We start from the raw sequence: 14,569 nt of genomic DNA, 5'->3' as shown, positions 1-14,569 counted from the left end.
ATGAGCCTTGAAAAAATATTCTTTAAAAAAGCCACGCCTCTTTTAGACCCTTGAATAAAGTCTTCTTTAAAAAAAGCCACGCCTTTTTTAGACCCTTGAAAAAAGTCTTCTTTAAAAAAAGCCACGCCTTTTTTAGACCCTTGAAAAAATATTCTTTAAAAAAGCCACGCCTCTTTTAGACCCTTGAATAAAGTCTTCTTTAAAAAAAGCCACGCCTTTTTTAGACCCTTGAAAAAAGTCTTCTTTAAAAAATCCACGCCTCTTGTGGTGGACCCTTGAAAAACTATTCTTTAAAAAATCCACGCCTCTTGGATGAGCCTTGAAAAAAGTCTTCTTTAAAAAAATCCACGCCTCTTGGATGAGCCTTGCAAAAATATTCTTTAAAAAATCCACGCCTCTTGGATGAGCCTTGAAAAAATATTATTTAAAAAATCCACGCCTCTTGGATGAGCCTTGAAAAAATATTCTTTAAAAAATCCACGCCTTGTATAGACCCTTGAAAAAATATTCTTTAAAAAATCCACGCCTCTTTTAGATCCTTGAAAAAATATTCTTTAAAAAATTCACGCCTTTTGAAGGCCCTTGAAAAAATATTCTTAAAAAAATCCACGCCTCTTTTAGACCCTTGAAAAAATATTCTTTAAAAAATCCGCACCTCTTGTGGAGCCTTGAAAAAATATTCTTTAAAAAATCCACGCCTTGTATAGACCCTTGAAAAAATATTCTTTAAAAAATCCACGCCTCTTGTGGAGCCTTGAAAAAATATTCTTTAAAAAATCCTCGCCTCTTTAAGACCCTTAAAGAAATATTCTTTAAAAAATCCACGGCTCTTTCAGACCCTTGAAAAAATATTCTTAAAAAAATCCACGCCTCTTTTAGGCCCTTGAAAAAATATTCTTTAAAAAATCCACGCCTATTATATTGAATGAGGTGTAGAATAGATGTAGCAAAGGGTTTTTTTGGACACTCGAACTATAAGTATCCGAAAAGTACTGAAATGTACTAAATTTGGTACAATTTCGTAGCATGTGAATGGATTGAACAAAAAACTTGAAATTTGGAATGCACATTAAGGTTGAGAAGTAAGGCCCATTTAAGTAGATGGTTTTGAAAGCGTGTACTCATGTGTACGAAAAGTACTATATTGTACTATATTTGGGGCAAATTTATTTTGGAGTACAAATCGAGTTGGAATCCTGAAAATTGAAAGTAACATTACCGTCAGAGTGTAGGATTGGGATATGAATGTAGTTTTGGAAATTTTTTACTTATGTGTACGAAAAGCACTAAATCGTACTATAATTGGTACAATTTGGATTTGGGTGAACCGATAGAGCTAGAACAATGAAGTTTGAAATTAAGATCATTGTATGGATGTAGGATTAGGGTCAGGATTCAGTTGAACAAATGAATACTTATGGATACTAAATGGTACTAAATTTGGTACAATTTGAATTTTAGGCGAACCAATAGAGCTAGAATCATGAAATTTGGTGTCATGATCACTGTTGAGGTGTAAGATCGAGATATGTAGGAAGTTTTAGAAATTGGTTCTAGTGTGTACTAAATTTGGTACAATTTAAATTGTGGGTGAAGCGATAGAGTTGAAATCATGAAATTTTGATTTAGGATCGCTGTGGAGGTGTAGGACTGGGGTAAGAAGGAGGTTCTGGAAATTCGTACTACTTTGTACTAAATTTGGTACAATTTAATTTGTGGGAGAAGCGATAGAGTTCGAATCCTGAAATTTTGATTTAGGATCAGGATTGGGGTATGTAGGAAGGTTTGGTACTACTATGTACTAAATTTAGTACAATTTGATTTGTGGGTGAACCGATAGATTTGGAATCCTTAAACATGAATTTAGGATCATTGTTGGGGTGTTGGTTTGGGTTAAGTAGGAAGTTTTGGAAATTGGTACTACTGTGTACTAAATTTGGTACAATTTGAATTGTGGGTGAACCGATAGAGTTAGAATCCTGAAACTTGGATTTAGAAGGTAGTGGAAATTCGTACAACTTTGTACTACATTTGGTGCAATATGAATTGTGGTTGAACTGATAGATTTTGAATCCTGAAACTTGGATTTAGGATGACTGTAGGGGTGTAGGACTGGGGTATGTTTTGGAAACTGTGTACTGAATTTGGTACATTTTGAATTGTGGGTGAACCAATAGAGTTGGAATCCTTAAGCTTGGATTTAGGATGACTGGGTGTAAGATTGGGGTATGCATGAAGTTTTGTTGGATGGTTGAAGAGGGTACTTTTGGAAATAATGTGTGCTAAACGGAAAATTTGGATTTGGGTGAACCTTTAGAGCTCAAATCATGAAATTTGGTACTAAATGGTAATCAAATTTAATTTATGCTCGATATTAATGTGTGGATAGCTTAGTTTTTCTGACATATGCAGTTTGCTGTGAAAATTAAATAATATGTTAATACATGTTTAAATATTTCCTACATTCGCTAACGAAGTTGCGGGCATATGCTAGTATTATAAATATTTGAATATTTTTTCCATTTCTGTAGCAGAAATGTGCTCGGTTAAATGTTGTTAAAATATTTTTTTTTTACTGAATCACTGAATCATTTACAATTTATAAATGTTACAATGATTTATTGCGGTTTCAATTCTTAATTCGTATTTATGTAAAAATAATTTAAATGTGGTTGCGGTATAAGTTATGACAGTCCATCATTAAGGGGTATTTGTACCACACAAAAAAATAGGGTATATATCCAAAAATACTTTCGTTTATAACACAATGAAAAAATATATTCTTCTGAAGTACCAACAGTGAGCATCGACCTTTTTGCATTTGTGTTAAATATGGAGAAGCGCGGACTTCATTAAAGTACCGGAAATTTAGCCGATAGTGTAGCTTCAATATACCTCCGATATACATGGGAGCTATATCTAAATCTGAACCGATTTTCACGAAACTTAGCACACATCATTCTGGTCCTAAATCAGTACTCTAAGCCAAATTTCGTGCAAATTGAAGGATATATAGGGACTTTGGTGCAGAATTTACCTAAAATCGGACGAAACTATATCTAAATCTGAACCGATTTTCTCGAAACTTGGCACACATCATTCTGGACCTGATTCAGTATACTATACAAAATTTCGTGCAAATCGAAGGATATATAGAAACTTTGGTGCACCATTTACCTTAAATAGGACGAAACTTTATGTAGGAGCTATATCTAAATCTGAACCGATTTTCTCGAAACTTGGCGCACATCATTCTGGACCTAATTCAGTACTCTATGCCAAATTTCGTGCAAATCGAAAAATATATAGGAACTTTGGTGCCCTATTTACCTTAAATCGGACGAAACTATATGTGGGAGTTATATATAAATCTTAAACGATTTTCTCGAAAGTTGGCACACGTCATTCTAGACTCCATTCAGTACTCTATGCCAAATTTCGTGCAAATCGAAAGAAATATAGGGACTTTGGTGCACCATTTACCTTAAATCGGACGAAACTATATGTGGGAGCTATATCTAAATCTGAACCGATTTTCACGAAACATAGCACACACCATTCTGGACCTAATTCAGTACTCTATGCCAAATTTCGTGCAAATCGAAAGAAATATAGGGACTTTGGTGCACCATTTACCTTAAATCGGAGGAAGATATATACGGGAGCTATATCTAAATCTGAACCGATTTTCTCGAAACTTGGCACACATCATTCTGGACCTAATTCAGTACTCTAAGCCAAATTTCGTACAAGTCGAAAGATATATAGGGACTTTGGCGCCCCATTTACCTTAAATCGGACGGAACTATATGTGGCAGCTATATATAAATCTGAACCGATTTTCTCGAAACTTGGCACACATCATTCTGGACCTAATTCAGTACACTATGCAAAATTTCGTGCAAATCGAAGGATATATAGGAACTTTGGTGCACAATTTACATAAAATCGGACGAAAATATACATGGAAGCTATATTTAAATCTGAACCGATTTTTACGAAATTTAGCACACAACATTCTGGACTCAATTCGGTATGCTGTGCCAAATTTCGTGCAAATCGAATGATATATAGGGACTTTGGTGCACCATTTACCTTAAATCGGACGAAAATATATGTGGGAGCTATATCTCAATCTGAACCGATTTTCTCTAAACTTGGCACACATCATTCTGGACCTAATTCAGTACACAATGCAAAATTTCGTGCAAATCTAAAGATATGTAGGACTTTGATGCCCCATTTACCTTAAATCGGGCGAAACTATATCTAAATCTGAACCTATTTTTACGAAATTTGGCACACATCATTCTGGACCTAATTCAGTACACAATGCAAAATTTCGTGCAAATCTAAAGATATGTAGGGATTTTGGTGCCCCATTTACCTTAAATCGGGCGAAACTATATGCGGGAGCTATATCTAAATCTGAACCTATTTTTAGGAAATTTTGCACACATCATTCTGGACCTAATTCAGTACTCTATGCCAAATTTCGTGCAAATCGAAGGATATATAGGGACTTTGGTGCAATATTTACCTTAAATCGGACGAAACTATATACGGGAGCTATATCTAAATCTGAACCGATTTTGACTAAACTTGGCACACATCATTCTGGACCTAATTCAGTACACTATGCAAAATTTCGTGCAAATCGAATGATATATAGGGACTTTGGTGCACCATTTACATAAAATCGGACGAATCGGCAGCTATATCTAAATCTGAAACGATTTTCTCGAAACTTGGCACACATCATTCTGGACCTAATTCAGTACTCTATGCCAAATTTCGTGCAAATCGAAAGATATATAGGGACTTTGGCGCCCCATTTACCTTAAATCGGACGAAAATATATGTGGGAGCTATATCTAAATCTGAACCGATTTTCACAAAACTTTACACAAATCATTCTAGACTTAATTCAGTACACTGTGCAAAATTTCGTGCAAATCGAACGATATATAGGGACTTTGGTGCACCATTTACCTAAAATCGGTCGAAACTATATGTGGGAGCTATATCTAAATCTGACCCGATTTTCACGAAACTTAACACACATCATTCTATACTCAATTCAGTATGCTGTGCCAAATTTCGTGCAAATCGAAAAATATATAGGAACTTTGGTGCCCTATTTACCTTAAATCGGACGATTTAAGGTAAATAGGGGAAGTTCTCGAAACTTGGCGCATATCATTCCACCAAATTCGAACAAAATGTCTCTACTTCCTTCCTTACCTTCCCCTCACCCTGATGTAACTATTTTTATCAGTCATCGTCCCATCTTAACCAAAATGAAAGAAAAATGCTACTGTGATTATCATTTTCATAAATCACGAACTACGAAATAACAATTTTTTATTTAAAAAAAGGAAAAACCGCTTCCCCCAAAAAAAAAAACTGCAACAACAACAACAACACCAATAATAATCATAATAATAACAATAACCAAACAATGTCTGTGTGTCTGTCTGTCTGTCGGTCTCTTGAAAAATAGTTTAAATGATGTTACTGCTATTTTGTTGTATTTCGTTGTTGCTGTCGTTGTTGTTGTCATTGCCATAAATTGAGTGTCAATCATGTTTTTCCTTTCCTTTTTTTCGTTGGATGGACGGATGGTTGAAAAGAAAGGGGTACGTCGAATTTTGTGATGTTTGGTGGGGGGAAGGGGAGAGGGAAATTTTTCATTTCAAAAAAATGCAGATAATGGGGGTATTCCCATCATCATCAGCAGCAGCAGTACATTTGTGTTTGGTTGGAATAAATATTTTGTATATCAACATACATACATACAATGTACGTATGATATATATGTGTGTGTATGTGTGTCTGCTTGGTATTTGTTTTAAAATTCCATTCCAACGAGGATCGAATTATAAATTTTTTTTTTTTTTTTTTTTTTTTTTTTTTTTGTTTTAAGTTATTGGCCCGCCTCCCGATTGTCGAGTAAATTATAAATTAAATGCAGTTTATGTTTTCATATCGAGACGTGAAAATAAACAATGAAAGTGCCACCTTTCTTCATGAATTATGCACAATGTACATACATACATACGATACACATAGCATATTTATTCACTAACACCTCATATGAATGTATAATTAATTGGGTTTATTTATCAGCAAATAAAAGTAATTCACAAAAAAAAATAATTTCAAAATTATTTCAAGTACCACGGAATATTTCCAAGGGGTCCAATAAGCGCAGAAACATATTTTTTAAGGTCCCGACTGGCGTGGATTTCTTTAAAGATCCAAACAATCGTGGATTTTTTTAAATATCTTTTATAGAAACTACAAGGCGTGGATTTTTTTAAACAAAAATTTTTAAAGTTTCTGACAGTAATAGCAATTTATGCAAATGTGTGTGTGTGTGTTTGCATTTCTGAAGAATACCATTATAATTTATTTACCTCCCCACCCCCCTTCCCTAGAACCCCCTTCTTGAAATAACTACAAACAATGTCACTCGCAACTCACATTCGCATTGTCAGCATATTCACAATCAAAAGTAAGCAACAACAACACACACCATCATCACTTGACTTGGTTGGGTAATCTCTCTCACTCTCACTCTCTTGTAATGAAGCATGGGAGAATGACACACAATGAAATGAGGGTGTCCCCCAAAAACAATCACACATACATACACACAAACACTGGTGTACTTCGTATTATTATGGTGGTGTGGTGCACCTTGCACTTGTTCGATGTTGTATTTTGTTGTTTTTCTTCGTTACAGTGATGGCTATTAACCGTGTTTTTTCTGACATAATCTTGGGTTGTTATCATTGGATTGTTTGTTTTTTTTTTTTTCTAAGATGCTTAGTTTGTTGTTGTTGTTTGGTGTCTTGTTTTTATTTGTTAGATTTTAAAAGGTGAGAATAAAAAAGGGGTTAAAATGTGTCAGGTCGTTGGTCTTGAAAAAACGTTTTCATTTCAATGACGAAATATGAACTCATGAAAAAAATATTTTTGAAAAAAATACCGCTCGTGTGGATTTTCAAAAAAAAAAAAATTTTTAAATACTCACATGTGTGGATCTACAAAATTTTTTTTAATACAAGTGGGTATCGTCAATAAATATTTTTTTAAATACGCACTTGTGGGTATTTTCAAATACATATATTTTTTAAATTCACGGCTTATAGATGCTTCAAAAAATATTTTTAGAAATCCACGCCTTATAGTTAAAAACCAACCACCACACCCATTGTAGCTTTCTTGTAAATATCATCAAAAATATTTTTTAAAAATTATTTAAATTATATTTTTATATTAATTTTGTTTTTATTATTTAAAAAAAAATTAATACCATACTTGTAAAGTCCCTCAAATAATATTTTTTTAATACTGAACCTTGAAAATATCCTCAAAAGAACTATTTTAAACCAGTAAGGAAAGTCGGGCTGGGCTGACTATGTGGTACACTTCACCACCTTGGGTATATTCTACATATGTATCCTAATAGACGTCGTGGTTTTGTTATATATGTATATCTGAACCCATTTCAGGGAAACTTGCCAGATACTAATTTATATTACTTCAGTACGTTGGGTCAATCGGTCTAGCTATGGATCTTTTCACGAAGCTTAGCAACATCATTCTAGACTTAATTCAGTACCCTATACCAAAATTCGTGCAAATCGAATGATATATAGGGACATTGGTGCACCGATTACATAAAATCGGACGAAAATATATATGGGAGCTATATCTAAATCTTAACCGATTTTTACGAAACTTAGCACACATTATTCTAGACTTAATTCAGTAGGCTATGCCAAATTTCGTGCAAATCGAAAGATATATAGGGTCCTTGCTACACCATTTACCTTAAATCGGACGAAAATATATATGGGAGTTATATCTAAATCTGAACCGATTTTCATGAAACTTAGCACACATTATTATAGACGCAATTCAGTACGCTATGCCAAATTTCGTGCCAATCGAAAGATATATAGGGCCTTTGGTGCATCAATTACTTTAAATCGGATGAAAATATATATGGGAGCTATACCTAAATCTGAACCGATTTTCACGAAACTTAACACACATCATTCTATACCTTACTTATTACGCTGTGACAAATTTCGTGCAAATCGAAAGATATATAGGGACTTTGCTACACCATTTACCTTAAATCTTACGAAAATATATATGGGAGCTATATCGAAATCTGAACCCATGCATATAGGAGGTGATGCAAATGTGGTATACCCATTTGTTTTCAGATTGCCAAATTTTTATTTTTTATCCGATAAATTGAAATTTTGCACTTAACATGCTACATGAGTCGTCTTTCCACGTATCCATTTGAAAATAATATTATTCTAACAATTTAAGAGATATTTGAGAAAATATTTGAAATTCCATTAAAAGTGATTTAAAAAAAGTGTAGGTAATGTGGTATACCACATGATGTTAATGTGGTATAGTATAATTTTCACTTCCAATTGATATTTTGTATAATTTATTGTTTTTAGTGAAAGTGAATTAGCTCGAGATTTACGTCTGTTAAGATTTTTAACGGATACGTTGAGTGGAACTTTAATTTTTATTATATAATAATGTCTACACATGTCAATATTTAATTTTTGTACGGAGAAGTAGTTAAAATCCCATAACCTTTGTTTTTCATCCTTATGATGCATGGTAGGCGCTTGTAGAGGACAAATGTTTCAAATAGTAATGAAATTTTGTCTTGTGCTGGCTTTTTTTCATACAGACTCCAGGTATACCACATTACCTGCACTTGCGTTCACTGAATAATTGTCTAGTTTTTTTTTCCTAAATTGGTAAATATGTGGTGCAATCGCGCATATTATTTGATTTTTAGTACTTACTGATTTTTTTAATGTTTTCATAATAAAGATTAAAATAAATCTGTAAAACAAAAAATTATTTTTAAACTTCAACCGAAAAAAAAGTCAATTTCATGAAAAATTTAATTTTTGCTACTGATTCTCAACGTGAGTTAAATAAATTAAACAGATCATTGCTATCTTATTTTTTTGAGAACAGCAAACTATAAAACATGTTTCAGTTATTCTAAAATTTTCAGTTTACAAAAAAAGTGACTATACCACATTACCAACCTTTACCACATTTGCATCACTTCCTATATATCGACTTAGAAAGTGATTCTATGCATATTCTCAAAAGGAACCATGTGTCTATTTCGTTTCCTTTTGCCTGTTACAAACATATCCACAGAGTGGTGAAGGTTATAAAAATCGACCATCTTCCTGTTTTAAATATTCATTTTTAATTCATATCTCCAACTTCCACCATCTCCCCAATTAACTTAAATTTCACACAACTATTATCTCAATTGCCTATACAATTTTTATTTCTATTTTTTTTTACATATTTCCCCCTCATGTGTGATGATGAATATACCACTCTTTTTTCATGGTGGTATCAATTAAAGTAATTTCACGCATAACAACAAATTGTTTGTGATTGAAGTTAATATAAATGTCATTATTCCCCACCTTCTTCTCATGTTTGTTGTTTTTTTGTTTTAAATCACAGCATTGTAGCACCCTTCATGCAGAAATAATAACTCCGTCTTCTCAATTAATAACAAAAACATAAATCCCCCCAAACAGAATTTCTCTTCAAATGCAACCAACCTCACTGGTATACTGAGTGTTACACTCTTTTTGTCTCCCCATACATAAACATAGCGTACCACAAACCACTGCTATAATGTTGTTGTGCTCCAGTTAAGAAAGCTTATTATTACAAATCATATGGTCGAATGGTCGTTGGTGTAGTTGTGTTGTGGGGTTTTTTCGGTTTTTGTTTGGGGACAATTACAGCACTCACTCAACGAGACATAAACAACACAAAGAGTGCTTCGTAAGACAGAGAGAGAGAGAGAGAGTGTGTGTGAGGGAAAGAGTCGTTGATTTATTTGTGTTGTTGTTTCTGATCTTTTCAAAAGAACTTTTTCTTCAAGGTAAACAAATGAAATGCATTTATGTTTGTTTTGATGTTGTTGTTGTTGTTGTTGTTGTGGGGGAATGGGGTGGGGTATGTTTTCTTTATGTATGATAGTAATTGTGTGTATGTGCAAGTGTTTTCTTATTTTAATTTAATTTTTTAAACTTTCTTATTTGACTGCACATAAGAGAAAGGTTTGTAATGGAATAATGGAGGGTTTATTAGGGTTACGGTATTTTGGGAAATCAACGCATACGTATAAAAATGTTAAAAATATATATTTTTAAAAAATCTAGTACAACGGGATTTTAAACTTGAGCAAATCCAGTACATTAATCAAAGCCTTTTAAAATGTTGAAAGTAATTTTTTTAATAAGTCTATACCTATAAAATTAGAAAATAAAATACAAAAGTTATTCCTAAAAAAAAATAAAAAACTTTTCTAAAAAATCCTAAAATAGGGATTAACGGAGAAAAATATTATTAAAAAATCCACGCCCACACATCTGTCTAAAAAATATTTTTAAAATAATCTACCACAACTTTTTTTAAACTATCTTTTGAAAACCTATTTTTAAAAATCCATGCTTGAAAAAATATTTTAAAATTTTCAAGATTAAAAAATCTTACTAACTAAAAAAGAAAAACAAAACCAAATTAAATAAAATATAATATTTTAGAAAAATCTACGCCTTTAAATTTTTTGAAAAAATATTAAAAAATAATCTAATCTAAAAAAGCCAAAAAAATGTTGAAAAATATTTTGAAAATCGACACTCCATGGCAAAATAATAATGGTAGTCTCATTTCGAAAATTTGAATACAACACATTATTTGCATTATATTCGAATTATTTGCATCCATTTCGGAAAAGCAGACGGCGAATCTTACACACGCCCCAATGTTCGCTCAAAGGAATGTAAATTCCAACTTCGTCATCCTAACTATTGTTATTCCAAAAAAATGTATACAAAATAAAATAAAACCAGTAAAGAAAGTAGTAAAGTCGGACGGGGCCGACTATATGATGCCCTTCACCACTTTGGGTATATTCAACAGATTAATCCTAACAGACGTCACATATTTAAAGGACCGTTAAGATGAAATTGGATCCATAAACATGTAATTCTGCAACCCAGATATAGAGTTCCTTCTTTCAATGAGACAAAATTATGAAAAACATGAGGACTTTGGTAATCATTTACTAAAAATTGGACAAAAATATATATACAAGCTATATCGAAATCTAAGCCGATTGCATCAAAATTTGTCACTGGTTAGGTTATACTAATTTCAGTATGTTTTGTGCATATCGATCACATTTTTATCTAAATCGGAACCGATGTTCACGAAACTTAACACACATCAAATATGCCAAATTTCGTGCAAATCGAAAGATATATGTGGACTTTGGTGCATCATTTACATTAAATAAGACGAAAAAATATTTTGGAGCTATATCTAAATCTGAACTGATTTTCAGGAAACTTAACACACATTATTCTAGACCTATTTCAGTACACTATGCAAAATTTCGTACAAATCGAAAGATAAAGAGGGACTTTGGTGCTCCATTTATCTTAAATCGGACGAAAATATATATGGTAGCTATATCTAAACTTGATCAGGCCATAAAAGCAATTAATCGGCTCAAGAACAACAAAGCAGCAGGAGCCGATGGGTTACCAGCCGAACTATTCAAGACTGGTGGCCAGATGCTGGTCAGGAGCATGCACCAGCTGATTAACACAATTTGGCTAGATGAATGCATGCCCAATGATTGGAACCTCAGCATCCTGTGTCCCGTGCACAAAAAAGGAGACAAGACGATATGTGCCAACTATAGAGAAATAAGTCTCCTTCCCATCGCATATAAAGTGCTATCCAGTGTGCTGTGTGAACGTCAATGACATCATCGGACCATACCAATGCGGCTTCAGACCTGGCAAATCCACCATTGACCAGATTTTCACTCTGCGCCAAATCCTGGAAAAGACCCACGAAAAACACATTGTCGACTATAAAGCCGCATTCGACAGCCCTATCCGTTCAGAGGTGTTTAAAGCCATGTCTGCGTTCGGCATTCCTGCAAAATTAATACGGCTATGCAGGATAACTTTAAGTGGCACAAGGTCAGCGGTTAAAGTAGGAAAGGACCTATCGGAGCCCTTCAATACCGAACGAGGATTCAGACAAGGTGACAGTTTGTCGTGTGATCTTTTTAACATCCTACTGGAAAAGGTCATACGAGACGCAAAGGGAACAGAAATGGCACTCTGTACACCAAACAACATCAGTTACTCGCCTACGCCGATGACATCGATATAATGGGTCGAACATTGCGAGCGGTAACATCCACCTTTGAACAAATTGAAAAGGAGTCTGCCAAAGTGGGTCTGGCATAAACGGCGAGAAGACCAAGCTGATGGTATCAACGCGCAAGACGTCCAGTAGACTCGGACCAACTTTGGAACTTGAGAACTACAGCTTCGAGGTAGTTAAAGACTTTATATACCTTAGTACCGCCATAAATAAAACGAATAATATCAGTTTTGAAATTCGGAGAAGGATTGTGATGGCCAACAGATGCTACTATGGTCTAAGTAAGCAGTTTAGAAACAAGGCCACCTCTCGCCAGACCAAACTCACACTTTACAGGACGCTGATACTACCCGTGCTATTATATGGATCAGAAGCATGGGTACTTGCGCATGCAGATGAGGCAGCGCTTGGGGTGTTTGAGAGAAAAATTCTTCGAAAGATCTACGGGCCGATCTCCGTCGACGGTGAATATCGGCGTCGAATTAACCACGAGCTCTACAATTTATACGCGGACATCGACATAGTCAGTCGTATTGAGCTGCAGCGACTACGGTGGCTAGGCCATGTTGTGCGGATGAATGAAGATGCCCCAGCTCAAAAGGCATATAAAAATGAGCCTACTGATGGTTCCCGTAGAAGGGGAAGGCCACGAATTAGATGGAAAGACCAAGTAGAAAACAACATCTTGGAACGTGGTCTTCCAAATTGGTGGACTTGCGCACAAGACCGACGCGCTTGGAAATCTTTTTTAAGCTCGGCTTATGGAACAACCGTTCTGTAACAAGCCGGCTAAGTAAGTAATATCTAAACTTGAATCGAATTTTACGAAACTTAGCACACATCATTATAGACTCATTTTAGTACGCAATGCTAAATTTCGTGCAAATCGAAAGACATTTAGGGACTTTGACGCACCATTTACCTAAAATCGGACGAAAATATATATGGTAGCTACATCTAAATCTGAACCGATTTAAACGAAACTTGGCAGACATGACTTCACACCTAACTTAGTACGCTGTGCCAAATTTGGGGCAAATCGAATGTTATATAGGGACTTTGGTGTACCATTTACCTTAAATCGGACAAAAATATATGGGAGCTATATCTAAATCGGAAACGATATTTCCCAATTTCAATAGAGTTCTTCCGTGAGCCAAATAAATGAGCTGTGCCAAATTTCATCCAAATCGGATGATAAATGCGACCAGTAATTTGTTTACATTTTAACATCAACAGACGGACATGCATTAATCGACTCAGAAAGTGATTCTATGCATATTCTCAAAAGGACCCATTAGTCTATCTCGTTTTCTTTTGCCTGTTACAAACATATGCACATAGACATAATACCCTGTACCGCAGAGTGGTGAAGGGTATAAAAATCCACGCCGGTATACGGCACTCAAAAAAAAATATATATATATATATATATATATAAAATTTTTTTTAATCCTTTTCTAGAACTTGAAAAATATTTTTTAAAAGTCTACACCTTTTTTTAAAAAATCCACGTCTAAGTGGATTTTCAAAAAAAATATAATTTTTTTTTAAATCGACGATTCAACTGGAATAAATGTTGACACATTTATTCTCCATCCAAATTTGTAAATATATTTTTTATTTTGTTCGTTAATTTAGTTGTTTTTAATTTCCCCATTCTTAAAAAAATAAGAGATTTTTTATTTAACCGTTTTAAAGAGAAAAAATGCATGTTGGGAGTGGAAGAGAGAGTACAGAGTTTGTCTGCAGTTCAATAGGAGTTTCAAAACACTTGTTTACTTACATTTTTGTTGTTGGTGTTGTTGTTATTGAGGGTTTTTGTTGCTATCACTGATTGCAGTATTGTTTGCTTCTTGTTGTTTTTGTAGTTTTGAAATTAAAAAATTACTATTATTTATTTTTCCTATTATTTTTTTTAATTCTTTAATTTTTTTTACTTTTGGGCTATTCACTCTATTTTTCCACTTTGCCTTTTCATTTTTTTTTTTTGTTTCGTTATTTTGAAAACCTTTTTTCTATAGACGTCAGCAAAAATTAATTTTTTTTTGGTGCTGTTGTTTTGAAACAGCTTTCAGTGTGAAGAGAAAAACACTTGGCCAGCACGCAGAGAGATATTCACTTGCCTCGAAATTTTCGGTTTTAATTTTTTTATTATTTTTTATTTTTATATTAGTTTTTGATTTGTTATTTTATTTTAATTTTTTTATATTATTTTTAAATTTTTATAATTTAATTTATTATTTTTTGTTTTTATTTTTTTAATTACTATAAAGCTTTTTTTATT

Source organism: Musca vetustissima, unplaced genomic scaffold (assembly GCF_032173495.1).
Source record: "Musca vetustissima isolate MV318-11 ecotype Yass unplaced genomic scaffold, APGP_CSIRO_Mvet_v1 utg7876, whole genome shotgun sequence".
In the NCBI taxonomy this organism is placed as follows: Eukaryota; Metazoa; Arthropoda; class Insecta; order Diptera; family Muscidae; genus Musca; species Musca vetustissima.
The sequence above is the reverse complement of the archived record's forward strand: the minus strand, read 5'-3'. Positions refer to the sequence as shown.